This window comes from Poecilia reticulata, chromosome 11 (genome assembly GCF_904066995.2).
Source record: "Poecilia reticulata chromosome 11, P_reticulata-male-v2, whole genome shotgun sequence".
NCBI classification, from domain to species: domain Eukaryota; kingdom Metazoa; phylum Chordata; class Actinopteri; order Cyprinodontiformes; family Poeciliidae; genus Poecilia; species Poecilia reticulata.
The window spans coordinates 22,578,185-22,600,253 of NC_088840.1; the positions used below are offsets into that span (position 1 = coordinate 22,578,185).

Below are 22,069 nucleotides of genomic sequence, written 5' to 3' on the forward strand. Positions count from 1 at the left end.
GTCGCCTAGCAACCCAACCGAAGTTCCAGCACGTTTGGTTACTTTTTTACGCTCTGTTCAAAAGCTGGTGGAAAACACAAGTGGTTTGTTGTTGACTTTCCATCCAGAAACAACTTTCTGCATTCCTGTCGGCTGCAGGAAGCTCTACCAACGCTACTTCCTGTGCCAGTGTAAACGTTGGGTTGGGGGGGCGTGGCCAGCAGAAACTTGTTTGGATTTAAAGTGACAAGACGCCCTAAAATCATCTCATTCTGAATGAGTTCAAAATATTCAGAACTGACCAAATAATCTGATTATCTAAGACTAAAAGATGCAGTGAACATGTTCTGTTTATCCTGACCTGTATAAGGAAGAGTAATGTGTCACTTTTAATGTTAGCACTACATGCAGTCCGCCCCCTGCTGGCCGCCTGAGGAACGTCTCAAACTGTGAGTCAAATGCAGCAGTGAGAAATGTCCTTAAAGTATGTAAACACATTCTGACCCCCCATCAACACTGCGTTTATACTGAGTCTTCATCAGCTTCTTTATACAAAACTGAAACGGTTCTGATTGCTTCGGTCCAGATGTCGTCCTCTTCCAGGCTGCAGGAGGTAAAACCACTTAGACGAGACAAAACTCAGCCTTTTGTGGAGAGGAAAAGTATAATTAAATTGTCGCGTCTGAGGTTTTAAAAACTGTCCCTGAACTCCATTTTTCTCCCTCTGTGGTGCAGACGACAGCCTGGAGATGTTTATGCCGGTTCTTAAGCTGAACAATGAGAACCGTTTCCCCTGAGACGACGCCGAACCCCACACTGAGTCAACCCAGAAGAACCTCGGACTCCATCAGGGTCACTTAAACTTAAAATAAACAGCAACGCTTCCATCTCCTTCATCCTGCTGGTTCTCTTCAGTCCCGATCCTCCGTGTTGGGCTGAACCCACTCGGCCGTATTTGTTTGGCCGGTCCAGAGGAGTGCTGTGTTTGTTGACGCTGGCAGAGATCGGATCCACTCTCACAGAAAGCAGATGGACTCTCCGTGTTAACAGAAGCCACCTGCACGCGGCCGCTGAATCAGCACTTTCAAGAATAACATCAGACTGATCGCAGCTTTGATCCGGATCGTCTGCTGCTGCGCTTCGTGTTTGTCTTTGCTGCTGGATTCAATAAATTAAAGAAAAACTATTGAGAGGAAACAAAAAGCTCGACTGGAGACCGAGGTTTGAGTCAGAATCAGCATCTTCAGAAAGTTCAGAAGTTCAGCTTCCATTAATGGGAACAAATTTACTTTAATGTAAGTCAGTTTGTTTATTTTAATGTAAGTCAGTTTGTTTATTTTAATATAAGTCAGTTTGTTTATTTTAATATAAGTCAGTTTGTTTATTTTAATGTAAGTCACAAACAACATTCTGACTTCCAGACTACTGGTTAAAAGATGTAGTCTACATCATTTCTGTGTTGGCTTGTAGGACGTCAGGTTTATGGGATGACGATATTTTTCTGAAATGTTGTGTTAGTTTTCACCAGTGTGTTAACAGACATTTGGAGATTTAAAAACATTTAAGTGGATCCAAACTAAACTGATTTCTTACCAGACAAACAGGAAGAGAGGCGCTGCTACCAACACCGCCCCCTCTTGACCCGCCTCGCTCCTTCTTGCTCCTCTCTGTGGTTTTCCTGGGTGTAGCTGCTGTAGTGAAAGACACTTCTTCTTCTTCTTCTGCTTCCTCCTCGTGGACGACCTCTGTCATCCCACCGATGAACTTGTCCAGCTCCTCTATGCTGGTGTTACCTGGGAGGAGAGCAGCCATTAGCAGGGGTTTCATTCCTCCACCTGAGCTGCTATTTATGTTCTAACATCAGTCTGTTGAAGCAGTTTGGGATGGAGAAACCACACGGTTGAGAGCGCGGGACTCACTGAAGAAGCTGACCTCGAAGGTGGAGTTGTAGTCGGAGTCGTACTCTGAAGGCGTCGTGGAGTCGCTGTAGTACTCAGCCTCACAAACTGGAAACACATTAAAACGTCAAACATCAGCGTTCTGTGAAGGGGTCAGAGGTCAACAAACTCAGAGGTCAGCAAACTCAGAGGTCAACGAATTCAGAGGTCAACAAATTCAGAGGTCAACAAACTCAGAGGTCAACATTAAGTCTCCACTCTCTGTCTCACAGTGGAAAAATTATCTCAATATTTAAAATTATAAACTAATAATCCATCCATCCATCCATCCATCCATCCATCCATCCATCCATCCATCCATCCATCCATCCATCCATCCATCCATCCATCCATCCATCCATCCATCCATCCATCCATCCATCCATGGCTCATCAGTAACAAACTAATTGATACATACATCTCTTGACGGTTTAGGATAAAGAACTTGTTGAAGGGTTTACAGTTGAACTTTTACCACCAGAGATGATCTATTAATGTTTTCTCTTGTTTTTTAGTTTTAGTTTTTTATATGTGCATGTGTGTAAGCTATTTTCCAGCAGCCTGCAGCAGAGTCTGTGGGGAGTTTGTGAATTTTTTGGCTTCACATAAACTCTGTGCATGTTTCCACTTTATGGTAAATCAGAGTTACTGCTGTTGTCTGAGCGAGACAGTTGAAAAGAAATGCAGCGAGACCAAACAGCCCAGATAAACAGACCCAGTGATTCTTGGTTTAAATTTAGCTACTTCGGTTTAAACTCCTTCAGTTTCCATTTGCTTTTGCTTCAACTGAGGCTAAACTAAATTAGTTTAGTGTCGTCCAGAGATTTTCCAGAGCCACAAATGCTTTGGCAGATTTTCTTAAAATCCTTCTTGCACACATTTCATGCTGCCTTTTTCTCCTCCTTTACCCATTTCTCACTTTCTAAAGTTTCAAACGGAGAGCAGAGAGAAAGTGAAACGGTGACCTTTTCCAACTTGGTTCTGGTCCACAAATGAGTAGATAAAACAGTTGAAAGCTGATATTGTGAACATCTGCACCATTTTCTCACTGATATCACATCAGACTAAACTTTTCTTCTTCTGTGATTACCAACAATATTTATATTTAAAAGGAGAACATTTTTATTTTGTCTTCTTGAAAACTTTCAAATTCAGAGTAGGGCGGTAAATGGCTGAAAAACATATCATGATAAAAGCATTTCATATCAGAGAATGTCAATAATTGATTAGTTTTTTGTTTTAAACATCTGAAATACTTCCAAACTAGTGGCGTTACCTTTATCCAGTTTTCACTCCACACCATTGTTTTTTATTTTTAAGCAGTTATGAGGCAAGGTGGAGAAAACTTTAACTGCTACTGTGAAAGTTACTCAACAGCTCGTTGCTAGGTAACCACAGAGTGAGAGAGTTGCTAGGTAACCAGATTGATCCTAGCTTAACTGAATACTGAATATTCTGTCAGCCGTATTATCCATTAATCCTTTGCGATTTGTTTTGCTGTTGATTTATTGCCCAGCCCACATTAAGAAGTTTACAAACATTAAATTATATCTCAGGTTTGGTGAACGGCTGACAGGTTAATGAGTTCAAGTTAAATAAAGACACGGAGTTAAAACTTTCCTAACAGAAACACATTCCTGAAAACCTCTGTCTTCTAATGTGTGCTCCACGCTGGTTTGAAACCTCTACTTCCTGTTTGTTTCTGACAAGCGGCGCGTCAACGTTTGATGAAGTTAAGCTTTGGGTTGCCTGGTTGATTAATTATTCTGCCATAATAATTAATCACATGATAAATTAAACTCAATAGTTTCCATTTGAGTGATTTATCATTTTTCTCTTTTCTCTCTTTCTACCAAAAAACTGGATGATAAAAATCTTCAGTCTGCTGTTTTGGTCTCAACTAGCTGAATTTTTAGGGAAAATTTGGTTCATAATCCATTTTATTTACTGTTCCTGTTGTTTTATTTATTTATTTGTATATTTAAAATGTCTTCCAGTTAAATGTTCGTTAGAATTTAAAGCTCATCGATCTTTGAGTTTGTGAATTATTTATGCTAATCCCATTATATTACTTGAAAATGGTTTCAAAACAATATTATTGATTATCGTAATAACGTCTGGAACAATATTTAATCGTGACAGGCCTAGTAAATGTTTCACCTTTTTTAAATTTTAAAAATGTGCTCATAATTTACATGAGATTTTGAAGGAATCATAGCTCTAAAAATAGTTTCAGCATCATCAGATCAAAATAATCGCAGATGTAAGTCCAGTGGACGGTGGATCTCCAGAGTACGAAGGCGATGCGTTATTTTCTTTTCCATGTCTCAGTCATGGGTTAGTTTGTGTTGGTTGGCCACCAGAATCCCAGTAAACATAAATTAAAGCCGGTTTCCTCCCACTGCCTCTGGCTGCATCAGAGCAGATGAACAGCAGGTGGCGCTGATTCTCCAGTGGAAACGCAGCGGAGCAGGTGGGTGAAAAAACACAGATCACCCATTAACAGAGATGTTTTAGGAGTGGACACACAGAGAGAGACAGTGATGAGAAAACCCTTCAGCCTGATGGGAAAGCTGCTCCCTCAGGAGCCTCCTCTTCCTCCCTCACATCCATCAGCCGCTCCAGAGACCCTCAGAGACGATCCTGGGAAAAAGTTTCCTCTCCGCTGGAGCTTCACATCATAACTCTGGTGAATTAAGCCCACGGTAGTGACTGATAAGGCCTCAGAGAGGCAGTCAAAGTGTTCCTCCTCCTGAGAAACAGGATTTATTTGGCTTTTATCTGGAGTTTACCGTCCATTAATGTGAATAAACAAAACATTTTGTTGCCGTTGGCTCTTTTAATGGTGGAAACAAAGGTTCAGGAACTGCATTAGATGTGGAAACTTTTGCGTGTGTGATTCATTGTGACAGTTTTAAAAGGTCCATTTGAAGGGTCAGTTTATTAGTCTGCAGGTGATTAACCTTAAAGGCCAAAAATTCACATTTTTGTACTTCCATTTTGGTCTCATTTTGGGCTCTTCTAAAGAAAAGCCCAAGCGCTTAGAAACCCATCCAGTCGTTTTTTGGAAATAAGTTAATGTGTTTTGGTGTCTGGAAAATGACAAAAAAAACAGCAACCTGATTGTTAAATTGCATTCCATGGGCGCTGTGCTGTTACCTAGCAACCACAGCCAAACCCAGCCCGTCACCTAGCAACCCAAGCTGGGTTCTAGAACATTTGACCAGCTGGTTTTATTGCTGTTTGTGCTGTACAATGGTTGCTGTTTTGTTGTTGATTTACCATCTAGAAACCACTTGCTACAATCTTGTTGGTTGTGCAGGAGGTACTACCAATGCTTTTCAAAGACGTACGGCTGTATAATTGCGCATGTGTTGTCAGCCGTTTTCAGTTGCGTTGAATTGGGAGGTTTGGCCAGCAGTTCATTTGGATTTAAAGTGGCAGGGCTCATTCTGACAGGAGCTCAAACAGGCAGAACTGAGCAGAAGGAAATCTCATCATCTAAGAAAGTTTTTTTTTCTTTTTGTAAACAATGTAAACAATGTAATGAACATGTTTTGTATAGTCCATAGATCCATCCTAAGCTATTCAAGGGAGTATAACAGGTCACGTTTAGATAGAAAGTTGACACTTTTTGTAGTTCTAGTTCAAGTTTATATAAAATGTAAAATATACAATACAAAGAATTTCATAGACCAATGAAATAGAACGTAATTGACCCAAAATGTATAATAAATGTAAACATTAAAGGAAAATGTCATACTAATGTTGGTTTCATTCAAATGTAACTTATTTTATTTATTGTCGTGTGGATAAATATTTTTTCACATATTGGAGAGAAAAAGCACATTTTCAGCTTCGGAGCAGAAACCTTGGACTCCCTGTTCTGTTCTATGCCGATGATCTGATGATCATCCAGGATGTTTTGCTGTTTGCTGCACTGATGCATGTTCGTTCCTCCGACTCTTCCGCCACATTTACCATCTGACTGAAGCGTAAAAACAGCTGCAGGCTCTGCAGGTGAGTCCTGACTCCGCTTCCTGCTGCCTTTTCTTCCGTCTCTTTCCTGTTTCCTCCTGTACAACACAAACACATGCAGAGGACTCGGACCCGGACCGTAAAACCTCGGCCTCCCTGTGAAGCTCTGTCCCTGAGTCAGGACTGCAGCGAGCAGCAGGAATGTCCCACCTTCCCACCAACATGCTCTCAGTCGTCTCATCCATCTTCCTGCCCTTATCTCTGGGGCTCAGTGGGGAACGGAGCTCTGATCCCTGGACTCCCTCCTCCAGGCCTTTTCTTCCAGCTCTGTGGGGGGGATCTTGACGTTCCCAAGCCGGCCATGAGATACGATCTCTGCCGGGCTCCAGGCTCCTCCTGTGGAGGACATCTGGAAGGCATCCCCACCAGATGCCTCAACTACCTTGGCTGGTTCTTTTCTCGCACCACTTCTAATCTGAGCGGCTCACCTTTTCCCTCAAGGCTGAACAGAGCGAATGCTTCACACAGGAGATATTTTGGCTGCAGTTGTTCCAGATAAAAGAGCAAAATTTTCCCAGGATGCTCACTGACTCAACCTTAACACGGACATAACGCCCGTCAGCTGTTTTTAAACACGAAGGTCAAACACGTTTAGCATTTATTCAGCTTCCTGCACATTTTTTACCTCTGACTGAAGCATCAGGCAGGAAGTTCCTAAAGAAGATGAAACTATTAATGGAAATTCACTCATCATTTGCATATTTCAGTGAACTTTTCACCATCTTTTCTCCAACTTTTCACCAACTTTTCACCAACTTTTCTCCAACTTTTCACCAAGTTTTCTCCAACTTTTCACCACGTTTTCTCCAACTTTTCTCCAACTTTTCTCCAACTTTTCACCACGTTTTCTCCAACTTTTCACCAACTTTTTTCCAAGTTTTCACCAAGTTTTCTCCAACTTTTCACCAAGTTTTCTCCAAGTTTTCTCCAACTTTTCACCAAGTTTTCTCCAAGTTTTCTCCAACTTTTCACCAAGTTTTCTCCAAGTTTTCTCCAAGTTTTCACCAAGTTTTCTCCAAGTTTTCACCAACTTTTCTCCAAGTTTTCACCAACTTTTCTCCAACTTTTCACCAACTTTTCTCCTACTTTTCACCAACTTTTCACCAAGTTTTCTCCAAGTTTTCTCCAAGTTTTCACCAAGTTTTCTCCAAGTTTTCACCAACTTTTCTCCAACTTTTCACCAAATTTTCTCCAACTTTTCACCAACTTTTCTCCAACTTTTCACCAACTTTTCTCCAACTTTTCACCAACTTTTCTCCAACTTTTCACCAACTTTTCTCCAAGTTTTCACCAACTTTTTTCCAAGTTTTCTCCAACTTTTCACCAACTTTTCTCCTACTTTTCACCAACTTTTCACAGTGGTGTCCAAACTTTTTTTCACCGAGGGCTGAAAATCTTCAGAGGCCAAAATTAGCTTCTTCTCCCCAATTAAAAACGCAAAAGTAAAAGGTATTTACCTTTTCTGAACTTATCTGAACTTATGTAGCGCTTTATCCGATCATATTGACCACTGAAAGCGCTTTACGCTGGAGTCACATTCACCCATTCGCACACACTCACTCACACATTTGTACACCAATACGCAGCTTGGTAGGCAACTTGGGGTTAAGTGCCTTGCCCAGGGGCACATTGACGCGTGGAAGCTGGAATCAAACCTGCAACCTTCCGATCACAAGACGACTACTCTACCCACAGAGCCACAGATGCCCCCCAGTAAAAATATGATACAATTAAACAGGTAATATTTTGATAAAACAGACTAATATGAGGTTTTCAGTAGTTTAACAACTTGGGACAATTATTTTCCATTTTGTTGATTTATAAATGGCTTTTTTTCACTTCCAGCAACACAAATGTGAATCATCTTCTAAAACCTTTGCTGTGTTTTTAACTTTTTTGTGAGACCATTGCAAAGTTGTCATTGCAACCTTTTGAAAGAGGTTCAACAAAATCAGCAATTTTAAGCCGCAACAATCACAAAAAAGAAAAAACACTTTGATATCCTGGAGGGACAAATTAAATGTATTTTCCAGGATAATTTAGTGAAAATATTTAAAAAGTGTTAAAATAAATCAACATTTCACTGTGGTAACATGTAAAAAATCACATAAAAGTAGAGCAAAATGACCAAAAACAGAGCAAAGTCGAGCTTCTCTTTAAACATGGAGCCTGAAACCCAAACTGAGGCTCACAAACGTAGAAGAGCGACTCAGCGAATGAGGTCAAATGTCCGTAATCCTTAATCCATAAAATCTGATCTGGTTCGTTGTCGGCCAACATTTCCCACTTGCTCTTTTACATGGAAATAAAGACACTATCTCCCCAAATTATCCAGAACAGAAACGATGCTGGAGGATGCAGCGGAGTGAATATTTTGGACTCCTGTTGCGTTTCTGTTTCTAAACCAACCACCACTCACATACCAGCGCTGACATGAAGCAACCCTGGCTCGTAAACCTCGGTCCGACCTGGCAGAGTGGGACGTGTTTGGTTGTTTTAACGTCCCCACTGGGATATCAAAACACACGGCTGACTGACGGGCTGCTAATAGTGATTAAAGAGGAAGTGTGTCGTCTCTGAGTGCCTGTCAGTCACACAGCCTCATCAGAGCCGAGTAAATGAAACCCAGCTGACCCACACACAGAAACCCGCCGTATGACGTCAGCTGTCAATCAACAGGATGGGATCAATACGGGCAACATGGGCAGCTGCCCAGGGCGGCTTCCTCAACTTGGGCGGCAGGAACTTTGTTTGCTTTTAGCTGCTAATAATGACAAATTTGGTTTTCAGAATAAAATATCACAGTTGTAAACACTCAAATCCATCTCAAACTACAAGATAATAAAGTAAAACTGTTACTAATGGAAATAATAAGAGCAATAAAGATGTTGCTTGATCTCCCATTCTGAATATTTAAAAATACTGGAAATATATGTAGCCTTGTTTGTTTTTGTCCTAGTTTTTTGCTGTCGGTACAACAACCCCTTAAATTTGATCTACTATGTTTCCTTGAGCAGGTTAGTTAAAGTTTTATACAAAACATGCTCATTACGCTTTTTTTCCCCAGAATTATTCTTAAATAATTAGATTTGAGTTTGATCAGTTCTGCCTATTTTGAGCTGTTTTAGGGCTCATGTCACTTTAAATCCAGATAAACTGCTGCTTTCCACGCCCCCCCAACTCCACACACTTGGGTTGCTAGGTAACGGGCTGGGCTTTGCTGTGGTTGCTAGGTAACGGGCCAGGCTTTGCTGTGGTTGCTAGGTAACGGGCTGGGCTTTGCTGTGGTTGCTAGGTAACGGGCCGGGCTTTGCTGTGGTTGCTAGGTAACGGGCCGGGCTTTGCTGTGGTTGCTAGGTAATAGGGCTGCGCTTTGCTGTGGTTGCTAGGTAACCGGGCTGGGCTTTGCTGTGGTTGCTAGGTAACAGGGCAGTGCCTGCTGATTTGCTACATTCCAAAGGTTTCTGAAACAGACACAAAAAAACATTAACTGATTGCCAAAAACTGTCTGCGTGGTTTTATTTAAACACTTGTCTGTTTTAGAAGCAGTTGAGGCTCAAATGGAACCACAAAAGTGAACAAAATGTAAATTTTCCATAATTTCCAACGTGAGTTGGAAAAGTTATATTAGCCTATTGTATTGGGCTACTTCTTAGAAACTATTTTATAACCTACTAAATAGGGATGAACCGATATTATTTACAAATATCATGTAAGGTATGTTTTCTTACACTTTTGACACTGCATCACACTTCCACTTTTTTCAAATGAGATATTAAAAGAAAGTGTGCTTGTATTGTGACAAATAGGAATTTAGATGATTGTATTGTGGTTGGATGAAAAAGCAGGAAGGGGCCCTGAATGTTTGCCCAGGGCACCCAAGATGCGAGGACCGGCCCTGGTGGGGATGAGTCCACTTTGGGAATTAAACTAAACAATACAAGGGAAAAGAGGGAAGAATCGACAGAGAGGAGGAGGAACAGGGAAAGAAACAGGATTGGACGGTAAACCAAATGGGAAGTCATAAACCAAGCGAGGACGATGATCAAGGAAGATGATTGGAGACTGAATTTAGCAGAGAGGAAAAAGGGGGAGGAAGTTAACAGGAAGTCAGAAAAATAAAAGCCTGAAGGGGGTCTGTCAGAGTGTGGGGGTGTTTGTTGGCAAAGTCACATGATCCTGAGAGAAACTTTACCAAAACCAGCTGCACAACACAAACTCTCTGCCGCCCACGCACTTCAGAGAGTAAAACACGTTCAGCTTGGCTGAAGTTAAATGAAACTCAACCTGAACGTGTGCACTTTGAGGACCGTCGGACCTTTCTGCTCCGCTAAAAAAGCAGACGTTAGGCGGACAGCTGTTCTTATCTGTCCCGCACGGTCACCGCTGATCCCCGTAACCATGACGACCGCAATTTCTGTGGCCCCCCGAGGAGGAGAGGGGTCAAGCCTGTGGGAGGAAGCGGCTTATTAAGCCACATTTGGGCATCAGAGCAATTTGATGGATCGTTGCCGTTGAGAAGAAGCATGAATGAATAAATGCTGCTCTGGCCAGTAGACGCTGAAAGCCTTTTTGTTACTCAGACCCGGCGGAGCACATGGCGGATTCGCTCACTCGGGGTGAGCATGAGCGCCCCCCTGTGGTCCCTGAGGAATACAGCAACTGAACGCCACAGCAACTTTACACAAGCAGGTGAAAAGTGGACAAATTTATGGCAGCTTTTTCTGGAGGAGGATAAATAAAAATGTAATCAAGTCTGCACTTTTTGTTCATGTTTATGTAAACACCAGTTGTAGCACATTTAGCTACAGGAAGTTTCAATTAAAAATCCTTTGGGAACAAAACTTTACAATACATGGGATGTTTCATCACCAAAAGAGCAAACCTAAAACCACATTTGTTCCAGTTTGTAAAGCATACTGCTCTTTCTGTTGCACTATTGTGACTTTTTCCCCGTTTTTTTTCCTCTTAGACAGTTATTATGATGCGTCCCCGTGGCAACAAGGTATTGTTTTTACAACGAGGAGCAGATGATTAGCATCTCAAAAGCTTAACTTAACTAAGACGCTAAATCCATCATAATAGACAAGGATCACATAACCGACTCCAAGGTCTCTGCCTGGTTTTCTAACCATATGACCAGCCAGACCGCTAAAGAGGAGTGGCAAAAGCAAACGAGGTGGATTAGCAGTGGCAACGGTGTCATCCAGGACATGTTACTGGAAAATATCATCTCTCTTGGCTGGACATTAAGCTGTTAGCATGTCAGGACAGTCATGAGGCAGTCATACAACAACAGTCTTCAGTCAGAGACCTCCTCAGAATAGCTGCGAAACTGACTGCTGTCAGAGGTCTTTCCTGTCCCCAACAGCTCGTTGAAGATGCTAATATGATCTGAGTTAAAAGAAAATTTAACGGAACTCCACGTGTGGATCACTTCAGAAGTTGTTAGATTACTGGTAAAGTGTGATAACATCTTTATTTAGTTGGAAAACTTGTTCCAAGTTCCCACACAACAATCCTGGATGACTAATCTGACCGAGTAAATCAGCCTTAACACAACATGCTAAAACGTTTTGTTTAGGCTACAAACAAAAATATACCTGCACTTCAGGTTGACATATAAATTATCTGCAAATAAAAAATAAATAGAAAACAAAAGCAGAATTATTAATTAGCAGGTTAAATCTCCACCTAAACTCAGCCCATGTCTGCAGTTAGATGTTTGCAACCTTCACAACTATCATCTTATTTCCCTTTTTATAACTCAAACCATCGTTCTTATTTTTAAACTCTTGTTGCTTCACATTTGGTCAACACTTTGAAAAATACTGAGGATGTAATCTGATTTCCTCCACTTGAACTCTGTGAAAGTCACCAAAGTTAACGTTAATTAGATTATAAGTGAATGCAAACAGCAAACAGCCATCCAGTCTGAGAGGCTGGTGTGAAATCTGCAACTTCAGTCAGGCTGAAAAATGCTACACTGTAAAAACACAAACTCTTACCAAGTAGTTTTGGTTCAGTTTCTAATCCTAATATTTTAATACACTTGAAATAAGACAAAAGTAGTTTACAGCTAACTTTTCAGCAAGATGCAGGAGCTGGTTTTACTTAAAAAATTAAATATTGCTGAAAAAGTGTTTATTCCACTGGCAGATTATTTAATTTTTAATATGGGAAAACATCTTGTTATAAATAAAATAAAGTACCAGTGAAACTAGAGCGTTTTTTAAAACTAATATTAAGGAATTATTCCCTTAAACTTGTATTTCTTGCTGAAAACTTGCATGTAAGTTCATTTTGTCTTACTTCAAGTGAACTAAGATATTTGCAGCTATACTAAAAGTACTTGGTAAAAATTCGTGTTGTTGCAGTGAAAGTGAATTTTAGAGCTTTTATTTTCTATATTTTCACTACAAAAATAAAATCTTACCGAGTCATTTTAGTCTAGTTTCTAGTGTAAATATCTTAGTATTCTTGAAATAAGAGAAAAACTAATTTACATGCAACTTTTAAGGAAGACATAGCGGCTTGTTCTTAGTCAACAATCCTTGAAAATTGATGAAAAAGTTGATTATTTCATTTACAGCCTTGGATAATGAAATTTTATTAGTGAAATAATTGACTTAAACTAGATCCTAAAATTGCTTAAAAGTTAGTTTTGTCTTATTTCAAGAACACTAAGAGATTTGCACTAGAAACTAGCAGTGTTGCTATTTAAGTAAAAATATTTACACAGTAGAGAAACTGTCAAAGAATGAGCCTTAAAGTTTAAACATTAGCAGATTAGTCAGCTTGTTTTTGCATAAACAGGTTGCAAACTAAACAGATGTTATTAAACTGAAATGTTCATTTCTTGGATTGACGTGGATTTAATTAAATGGTGTAAAAAGCAAAACAAAGTCTAAAGCAAACATGCATCTGTCATCCTAACAAAGAGGAAGACCTCTGGTGGCTTCAGCAGGAGGGAAGGAGGAGAAGAGGGGGTCTAACATGTCAGGTTACAGTTCAGCAGTGAAATAAGTTCAGCTGAACAGGAAGTCGAACAGCTGCAACATTCAGACAGTTAAAGACTCACCAGCCGTCAGCAGCAGCAGCAGCAGCACGGAGCCTCCATGGACGGACAGAAACCTGAGCCTGGACATCGTTCACATGGAGGGACAGAGAGGCGGACAACCAGAAGACAAAAGGACGGAGAGGTGTGATGATCTGAGCGCCTGAGCTCTGAATGAACATGATCACATCTAGAGAAAAGGGGGAGGAGAGAGAGAGGGAGAGGGGGAGGAGAGGATGAGGAGGGGATCGAGCTGCAATGGTTTTCCTGCCAAGTTTATCCCCAGCCTGCCAAAAGTGAAGAAAAGAGACCTTCACCCCCCGAGATCTGCAGAAACAAAGAGATAAAACACTCCTTTTTCTGATGTTCTCTTGTAAGGAATCAGTTTCCTCCTTAGTTTACTTAAAGTTAGAGGAAAATCCCAGTTTAACCTCAAACTGGTGTATTTACCTCCAGCTATTGTGTCTGTGTGAGTCATGCAAAACATGCACTCACCACCTCCGCTGTAGGGATCCGAGGCACATGGGGGGAAGAACAAGCTCGAACAAGAAAAGTGAACGTTACAATGAAACCCACATGTGCGCAGAACAACATTAGTTTTCCATTAAAAAGTGTCGTATAAATCTTAAAAAGAGGGATTAGTTGTAACGCTGCACCTTCGGCTCATTTAAAATGAGAACATCTGAGATTATGCAAACGGGCTGCAGCTGCACAACGTCCCCTTGATCAATATTCAGCCTCACTTGGAGCCTTTCACCACCAAAATTAGCGCCTGGATGTTTCGTTTAGACAACGGCTGACCATCAAAGGCAGCACATGTAATATTTCAAGCTGCAAAATGAGTTTCTGAGGAACATAATTTATTCAGACAGGCTAGAAATACAGTTCTAGACCTCTCATCCTGCAGAACGGCATGCACATATGGGGCCCTCATGGGCCTGAGATTAATAGTCTACAGGTTGAGTTCTGGCCCATATAGGCTGCAGGTTTGATGCAGGACTTCTCAGTAAACAGTAGCTGTGTTTCCATTACAAATGTGCACAAAACTTTCTTTATATTCCACAAGTTTGCATCTGTTGAGTTTCCATTAAGTAAGAAACGTAATTAAAATCACATGAATAAGTTTGTTCACACGATAAATCAATTTTCCTCTTTGCGGTTTCCGCCTGTGGCGACATTCAGTGGTTGATCATCTGATTCATGTGGAAAATGTTTTCCATTGATGTTTTGCGAAATAAACCAATTTTCATACAGAAAAAAAACAAACTACCTCATGCAAAACCCAAATGTTTTTGTCAAAAAAATAGTTTTTTCAAAATTAAGCTAATTTACTTTCAAAATGTCAAGTTGCACAACAATAAGGTCAATGGAAAAGCATCTGGTTACATTCACACGGCCGGTGTTGATGCCCAATTCCGACGTCACATTCATTTTAAAGGGACGTAATATGCAAAACTCACATTTTGCACATTTTTGTCTGTTATGGTTTCTACTAAAAACAACCCAAACACTGTAAAACCAACCAGTTGTTTTCTGGCAATATGTTTTGGTGTCTGGAAAAAGAGCCGTTTCAAAAATCTTCCTAATGTAACGTCACAAATTCAGCAGCCCAGCCCGTCACCTAGCAACCCCAGTGGAGCTCTGCCCGTCACCTAGCAACCCCAGTGGAGCTCTGCCTGTCACCTAGCAACCACAGTGGAGCTCTGCTTGTCACCTAGCAACCCCAGTGGAGCTCTGCCCGTCACCTAGCAACCCCAGTGGAGCTCTGCCCGTCACCTAGCAACCCCAGTGGAGCTCTGCCCGTCACCTAGCAACCACATCAGAGTTCCAACACGTTTGCTGGTGAGCTTCTTTTAAACTCAGTTCAATTAAACAACATCTTAATGTTTAAATGTTGTTGTTCGTTAACTGAAATAAATAAAATTGGTAATTAATGGGGAAAAATTACTATAACTAAGTGGAACTATATCATGTGTTTATAAAACTAACTAAAACATACTGAAACTATAGATATAATGTCCATTGTTTTTGTGTTTATTAATCTAGTTATTAGCCTTTCAAACTGATCTGATTTTTTTTTCTTTCTACACAACCAATTTACATCATGAAATTACAGCAGTCCATAATCGTCATTATGCTAGTCCGCAAAATGGCTAGTCAGCAAACGTTTGGAGAAAACGCCAGTCAGTTGGTTATTCAACAATAATGAAATATGTTTTTTGAAGATGGTATCTTATGTTTAGTATAAATTGTCTAATCTATGTTTACATAATCACAATACTTCTGCACCTAAAAAATAACCAAAGTATGAAAGAACTAAAACTGCTACTGTAACTAATTAATAATTACTAATAAAAACTACCAAACACACTATTAATGCTACTTAAAACTGACTGAATTAGACAAACAAAAAGTCTCTATGACATTAAATTAAACTATAATGAAAAACCCAAAACTATCATAACCCTGATCCTGGAAGGAGCTCAAATTAGGCAGAACCAGAATAAAATGTCATGATCTAGATGATTTTTGTGCAACAAATAAAATGGTCACTGGTCTTTTGACGTCCTGTTCACCTTTGACCGTGATGTTTCTGGTCTGTTTCAGGAAGCTGGAGTACACAAAACATGTCAGCTGTTATTTCTGAGTGCAGTTTGTGTAACGAAGCTGATCATTTCTCTTGAGCTCCTGCAGCAGCATCGGATCCAGAGAACTTCGGGCTGAGTTCCTACGCTACTCCGGAGGGTTTTTTTTATCTGATTAGATTTTTCCTGTCTGGTCTTGCCACCCCCTCCACCTCATCGCATTGTCTTGGCAGGGCAGGAAAACTCAAGGCTGCAGCCGCTTCACTCCAAGCGCACAGCAGCAGAACGCTCCAGCACCAATGCAGGAACGCCGCAGGTCCAGTCAGGCTGAGACACCAGCAGCGTCTGAGTCGTTAAACTGATCCGGCCGGTTAGAGACAAAACAACCCCGTCAGAAAATCTGCTGTGTGGCCCTTCAAAGCGTAATAAAAGCTCATTGTTTCGTCGCTCACAGCTGGATGCTGGACAATAGACTCAGGTCGGTTCTCAGGGAAATCCACCGCAGGGTGACCTCACCAGTGATGTCATCGCCGTCCACATAAGGACATCTGAACGTTTGCTCAGTGGGAAAGCATGTGCAACTGTTGGGTCTCCATCCTGTTCCAGTCCACTGGTTACAAACACTTCAGGGCAACTGTTCCAACTGGTCCTGGACCAGTTCAAGGTTTCAAAACAGACTCAACTTTATCCTTTTTAAATAGTGACTGGAGTTTTTTTCCATCTAAATATCTCAGTGCACTTAAAATAGCAAATAACTAACTTACAAGTAACTTTTAATCAAGATACAAGAGATTGTATTACATAAATAATTCCTTAATATTGATTAAAAAGTAACTGTCAAATGCAAACATTTTCTACTGTCAGGTTTGGGCAGAAAAATATCATTAACTGCCAAGATTTATCAGAAAACTCAGAAGGTTTTCAGAGATTATTGTAAATTTAGTAGGAATTATCGTGAAACATCAGAATACATGCTAAAATGTTCTGAAATATTAATAAATGGTGGTTACCTGGCATTTGAAAAAGCCAAAGTACGGTAGTGTCCCTAACGATTACGGTGCCCAAACACTACAAAAACACAAAATCTAGCCTGGTGTTTTTGGTCTAGTTCCTATAGTGTACACTTAAAATAAGACAAAATTAACTTACAAGTAACTTTTCAGCATGATATAAGAGCTTGTTTTAAGTCAATAATTCATCAATATTTATGAAAATTGCACTACTTCTTCACTGAGTCGTTACCTAGCAACCCACGCCAAGCCCAGCCCGTCACCTAGCAACCAGTTCCGCTGGAAGATTATTTCACTTATAACAAGGGAAACGTGTCTTGTTGTAAGTGAAATAATCTGCCAGTGGAACTAGTACTTTAAAAAAATCAACAATAAGCAATTATCATCTTAAAACCTCCTATTTCTTGGTGAGAAGTTTCTTGTTTCTTAAAGAACAGGTTCAGGTTTTAGGTTTAGGTACGCATAGTCTGACCTGAAAGAACAACACGATTTCTGGATCATGCTAACAATAAAGCTCGGTGGTGGAGGAGTGATGGTTTGGGTTTATTTTGCCCCCTCGACACCCGGGTACTTTGAGTAGACCGTTAACCTCCATATTTATCAACATATTTAATGGCTCCTCACTAGTAGTTAGTGTAATATTGTCAGAATCCCATTAAATTCCTGCTGGTCTCTGTCTCTTGCTGCTCCCCCTCTAAAGCTCCAATCAGTTCAGACTGTAATCTGGAATGAGAGCTGGATTAACTCAGATTAAATTCAGACTTCTTATTTGTCACACACAGCACAGAGAGGCTTGCTCAGACGACGCAGCGGCAGAGAGAACCACCCAGTGTTTTAATTTTTCCCTTTTTTCCAGCTCAAACAGACAGCTGAGACATTTTCTCTGTAATTATCCCAGATTAAAAAGGTTTTATCTTTGATCAGGCAGCAGCGATGATCAGATTAAAGCACGGAGCAACTCTGCATGTCGCTCAGCTGTTTGATCGACGTTTTGCTGCGGCTGACATGTAAACTAGTGAGGAGCAGCTCAGGATAAACCGAGTCAGAACATCAAAGCTGCTGTAATCGACTCTGAAACGGTTGATTTTTCTGCTCTGATCCCCCTGCTGGACCCCTTGAGCCTCAGACTGCACGCTGGGCCACAGTTTAACATGCTAATGCTGCTCAGAGGGAGGCTAACGGATGCTAATGAATGCTAATCGGCCTTCTGATAAATACACAGTTTCCAGATGTGCAGGTTAGAGGTTAGAGGTCAGAGTTCACGATGACATCTGACATTTTTTCTGTTTTTGTCTCCCAAGAAAAGCTGAAAAAAACAAAAAGTTTATTGAATAAAAAACAAGATGTATCAATGAGACAATAATAAATCAGAAAAATCAACATTAGGATTTGAGCTAAAGTAAGAGAATAAAGAGTTTTTAAACAGTTTGCACATTTTATTGCCCTGTAGAGGACGGTGAGGGGAGCTGCAATGCCCATCGGAGTGTTGCTTAACCTAGACTAGGTAACATTTTGTGTTTTAAAACCCAAATAAGAAAGATGAGAAAATCTCAAGAGCTACTATGAAAAACACTTAAAAAAGTTAGCAGAAAATGTGGATCATTGAGAGGAAATGTTAAAGAAATGAGATTTGGTTTGAGATTTTTGCACAGCTCTGTACATTCTGAGCATGTCAGAAGCCTTTTTGGACCCGTGGGTTTGGCCGAGTGGGATTTACAAGGTCTGGTCTTTGTCCTAAATCTAAATTTAAACAGAGGAGAGTCAAGGTCCTGAAATCCTGCATCCCCCCGCTGATCAGAGCCGTCCTTGGGGGTCAGGGGGTGCGAAGCCCTGGTGCTGGTGGACATGCTGGGAAACGGGTTCTGTTCTCATGGTTCTATATTTAAGCACCAATAGGGATGATGGTCACTTTTACAACAAAAATCTAACGGATTTGAGTTCTTTTACGTTAACCTCAGTGTGTAAAACTAAAGTTTATACATGGTTTCTAAAGTTTCACCAACCCAAAACTCAAGTTTAAAACCATTTAACCAGATTAACTGTAGATCTTGTCACATTCTTACTTAATTGAAGTCTGTCGCCATCATAGCTGCATCTTTGACTTCTCTTTCGGTTCCATGTTCTGCTAGCTTTTATTTTCTCCTTCTTCTCAGCTGTTGAGAGACAGAAACAACCATTGCTTCAAAAACGCGTCTCTTTACCCGGGACTTAAGACACAAAAATGAGCCACAAACCGGAATGTAAAATCACTCACAAGACATTTATTAAATCAAAATATTGGGCCAAATGGACACACAACTCACCCACAAACACAATGAGTCCCTGCAGGAGGAGAGTGAGGACCTCATACTTTTATCTCTCATCCTCACACTGAAATATTGCGAACGCCTCCAACTATTCCCATACAAACTATAGCTGCCAAATCCTTTCCTGCACAAAACACTCCACTCTTGGCTGCTAACCATTTAAGGAGTAGTGTTTTCTTCTACGTACTAGATGTTACACCTTCCTACCAGAAACTTCTGCTTGTCAGAACATTCCGTACATCTTGCATAATTTGCGCTCCTTGTCTGTTGCATGCAAACAAGGTTATTCATCGTATCCTTAGCTTAAACATTTAAAACTGTGAGGAGTATAAGAATGTAAAGGGTTTAACAGTGTAGCAATATAAACCATTATATTTGATACTCAAAATATGTTAAACTCACTCAAAGCGTGAATATACTTGATTGCATCTTTTTATTTCTCCACAACCTCCATATTAACGATTTAGTTGAAATAAAAAAATAGGCAAGATTAGTGCTTGACTACCGAGTTTAAAATCCACTAAACTTCCAACTTAGGTGTCGTTCTTAGGCCAGTGCTAATAGTAGTAGAAACGGCGACCGTTTTCTGGGGGGCCTTTAGCCACGCAAGGAGATCAAAAGTGACATTTCTGAGGTTTGTTTGTGGTTCTTTGTGCTTTGCATATAATAAATGCAGTTTATTATATGGGTTTATCTACAGAAATAATACAATGGCTAACGTCGTCCGATAAATGTGCATTTAACCCACAATAAAAGCAAAACAGCTAGCTAGCCAGCTAGCAGCTAGTTAGCCATAGCTTCAACGGCTTCGACTCACAGAACGCAAGTTATGCTTCTGCGCATGCGCGCAATTCAACAGTTTTGCCTGACCAAAAAGTCCAGCGAGAAAAAAACCCTACATATTATACGAGATTAAATAGTCCTGGTTACAACAAAATGTAAGACATTTAAAGGACTTAATATTAAATACATACAATTAAGACTTTTTAAGTTTACACTGACACTTATATAAATTCTCATTCAGTTCTGAACGATTTATTGAGTCGGAGACATCAATTTGAACATAACTTCCTTTATTTTTCTAGAAAAAACATCACATAATTCATTGGTACAGTAAAAAAGTAACAAAAATAAGGTTTATTTTACAAAGCAGCAGTGAGAAACAATCCCAGCAGAGTTGCAACTTTAATTTGTAATAATTATGCAGTGAAAAGACTCATGTTTCCATTCTGAGCTTCAGAATCAATATTAGATTCTTTTTCATGATTCGTGTTGATGTTGAGGTTTCTGATCATTACATACCAATGTCTATAAAGTTTTTTCCACCTTAAAAACACACAGCGTTTCCTGTTTTCCTTCGACTACCTTTGTGTCAGTAGCATTTATGAGCGTCTCTAAAAGTATCAGAGGCTCCGGATGCAGCAGCTTGTTTATACGTTGTGCGGTGAAGAATCAGACGTCGGCGAAGCCGTGAAACGACTCGGCGTCACTCTCGCTGTTGAACACCTGCCGCAGGGCAGACAGGCTGCTGACCTCCGCCTGCTTCTCATCTTCATCCCAACCGTTTGTCTTCTCCTCCTTGATCACCAGCAGCGGCGGCTGTGGAGGCGTCCGTTCCAGTAAACGCTCTCGTTTTGGTCCGGGTTCTGGAGATCCAGAGTCGAGCGGCTGGGTCAGCACTTCGGTCAGAGCTGTGATCATCCTCGCCGCCTCTCCCTGGTTCTCCAGGTGCTGCAGGCTGCACGCCAACGTGAACGACCTTGAAGAAGGTCGTAGAAGCAAGAGATGAAAGTAAACATGTTATAAAATCTTTTTTTTTATCTTAAAAGTGTGGCATGCATTTGAATTTTTTTCCTATTGCATTTTAGACTATAAATGTTTTTCTTATTTAAAAAAAGGAATTTAATTATTTGCATCTTTTAATGTATTCCTAATGGGTATTTATCATGTTGTCATTTATTATAATAAATTTTCTGTCATGATAAAAATTTTTGATTTATTGTTTTCATAATAAATTAGAATTAATGTTTTTTTAAACTGTCCATATTGTTATTTTTACTATTTTCTCCACTGTTTATTCATGGAGTATCGATAAATACATTTGAAAATATGATTAAATGTATTTACTGTGACTTTTGGTGAAAATGGTCCAAAAACAACAGTAATATTGTTTATCGCAGTAACTTCTGGGATAATTTACCATCCAGTATTATTTGTTACCGAATTCAAACACATGCCACACTTTTCAGATACTTATTTGTATCCGAAAAATACAATCATGCATCGTCTTCTAGGTGTCTGTTGGTCAAGCCCATAAAACCCAAATAAAGACGTTTAAAATGGCCTTTAAATAACTGTGATGTCATCATCAGGTGTTCTCACCTGCGCAGGACGTCGGTCTGCGCGTTCAGAGTGGAGCAGACTTCACTGAGCCAGCAGGCCAACGTCAGAGCCAGCTGGTCCAGTCCAAGCCCGTCCAGACCTCCATCAGCGATCACCTGGGACCACCGGGCCTGGAGACAGAACCGCCAATCACAACATCAGAGATCCACACACTGAGGCAGGAAGGAAGGAAAGAAGCTCCGCCTCCACCGCCGCCTACCTGAAGAAAATCCCGCAGCACCTGCGTCACGCAGATCTCGAGGGGCTGGAGGCGGCAGCTGCATCCTGCGGGGATGAAGGCGATGTGGGTGTTGACGGCGGACAGACTGTCCCTGAACGCCTTGCTGAGGTGGCCGCGGTGGACGTCCATCACCAGCAGAGTCTTGTGGCCGGATCTGGAGGTCACGTAAGGTCGCCACACCTGCAGCGGAGAGGAGGGACGGCGCCAAACACAGATGAACAGATCAAGACTGACCCGGAGGAAAACGACCTGGTTTCTACGGCAACGGACGGTCGAGTTTAAAAAGACAAAAAAGTACAGAGCAATGAGAGACGGACGGAGAGATGAATGGATGAGTTTGATATGTGGAAGGAAGGATTGAAAGAAGGAATAGACCAAGGAAAGAAATACAGACTGAAGACAGGAAGGAGGAAAGGAAGGATGAAGGGAATAAAAAGGACAAAAGTAGAAAACAAGGAAAATTTGGTGAAAGTAAGTGAGGAAGGAAGGATGAAAATAGGAAAGATGAGGAAAACATGACAAAAAAAATTTAAT

At 40.7% G+C, this 22,069-nt stretch overlaps 1 long non-coding RNA gene across 1 annotated transcript; it reads right to left on the reverse strand.

The window, feature by feature from the left end:
* Positions 1-1,629: 1,629 nt before the first annotated feature.
* LOC145553655 (uncharacterized) lies at positions 1,630-13,099 on the reverse strand. Its single transcript, XR_014089712.1, has 3 exons — positions 13,036-13,099; positions 1,912-1,985; positions 1,630-1,772 (listed from the first exon to the last, which is right to left on the reverse strand). It is a non-coding gene; the product is annotated as an uncharacterized LOC145553655 (long non-coding RNA).
* Positions 13,100-22,069: the final 8,970 nt, after the last annotated feature.